The sequence below is a fragment of the Colobus angolensis genome, unplaced genomic scaffold (assembly GCF_000951035.1).
Source record: "Colobus angolensis palliatus isolate OR3802 unplaced genomic scaffold, Cang.pa_1.0 Scaffold41, whole genome shotgun sequence".
NCBI lineage: Eukaryota > Metazoa > Chordata > Mammalia > Primates > Cercopithecidae > Colobus > Colobus angolensis.
The window spans coordinates 827,379-829,293 of NW_012117488.1; positions in this window are offsets into that span (position 1 = coordinate 827,379).

Sequence of the window (1,915 nt, forward strand, 5' to 3'; positions counted from 1 at the left end):
TTTTTGATACTGGTTGAACCAATCATTTAAAAATTCTTAGTGGAACAAATTATAACATAAAAATAAGAAAATGTTTTAAGAAACCAATAATAAGTGATTGTGTTATCTCTTTGTACATAGGAAGCTTTGAATTGTACAGAATTTTTCTGTACTTAAAAATTTTTATTATGAGCATTGAATATTGTTAATTATATACTAGGATAGAGATACTAGAAAAAAAAATCCCAAGTACAGATTAAGTACATTCAGTAAATATGAAGATTTAGTCATTTTCTCTTTATGTATCTTTTTAGAAGTTTTATTTTCTTTTGTTGGTGCACTTTAAATAAAAACTTAATGTATTTTTCACTCCTATGTGCTTTTTGATATGCATTTCTTTGTGTGTGTGTGTGTGCACATATGTTTATGATAAGAACACTTGGCATAAGATCTACCCTCTTAGCAAATTTTTAACTATACAATATGGCATTGTTAACTATAGGCAGTATGCTGTACAGTATAACTCTAGAACTTATTCATCTTGCATACCTGAAATTTTGTACCCTTTGACCAATACCTCCCCATATCACCTTTTCTCCAGCCCCTGACATACACTCTTCTATGCTCTGCTCCTATGAGTTTGTTTTAGATTTCTCATGTAAGTGGAATCATGCAGCATTTGCCATTATGTCTAGCTTATTTCACTTAGCATGGTATCCTCCTGATTTATCCATATTGTTGCAAATGGCAGGATTTTTTTTTTTCTTTTTCAAGGTTTCCATTTTGTGTGTGTTTGTGTGTATATACGCCACAATTTCTTTATCCATTCATTTATGGATGGACTTTTAGATTGCTGCCATATTTTCACTGTTGTGAATAATGCTGTAATGAACACGGCAGTGCAGTTATCTCTTCAAAACTCTGATTTTAATTCCTTTGGACATATATCCCAAAATGGGATTGCTGAATCCTATAGGGTAGTTCTATTTTTCACTTTCTGAGGAATTTCCATACTGTTTTCCATAGTGGGTGCACTAATTTACATTCCCACCAACAGTGTACCCTTTCCTCTACATCTTCGTCGACTCTTGTTATCTCTTGCCTTTTTGATAATAGCCATTCTAATAGGTGTGAGGTGATAGCTCATTGTGACTTTGATTTGCATTTTCATGATGATTAGTGATATTGGACTTTTCTATATATCCATTGGCCATTTATATGTCTTCTTTGGAGAAATATCTATTGAGGTCCTTTATTCATTTTTAATTGGGTTATTATTATTTTGATACTGAGTTATAGAAATTCCTTATATATTCTGGATATTAGTCATTTATCATTTAAATGGTTTTCAAATATTTTTTGCCATACTGTAGGTTACCTTTTCATTTCATTGATTGTTTCCTTTGCTGTGCAGAAGCTTTTTAGTTTGATGCAATGCCACTTGTTTATTATTGCTTTTGGTGTCATATCCAAGAAGCCATTGCCCAGATCATTGTCAAGAAGCTTGTTTCCTATGTTTTCTTCTAGGAATTTTATGATTTCAGGTCTTAGATTTGTCTTTAATCCATTTTTGTGCATGGTGTAAGCTAAGGGCCCAATTGTACTCTTTTGCATGTGGATATCCAGTTCTTCCAATAACATTATTGAAGAGACTATTTTTTTCTTGCATGTTATTGGCACCCATGTCAAATACCATATGATCATATATGTGTAGGCATATTTTGGGGCTCTCTATTCTGTTCTATTGATCTATATGTCTGTTTTTATGCCAGTACCACACTGTTTTGATTACTGTAGATTTGTAATATGTTTTGAAATCAGGAAATGTATCTCCAATTTGGTTCTTTTTGCTGAAAATTGCTTTGGCTCTTCAGAGTGTTTTGTGTACTTTTTTTATTTCTGTAAAAAATGCCCTTAGTTTTTTGACAAGATTTGC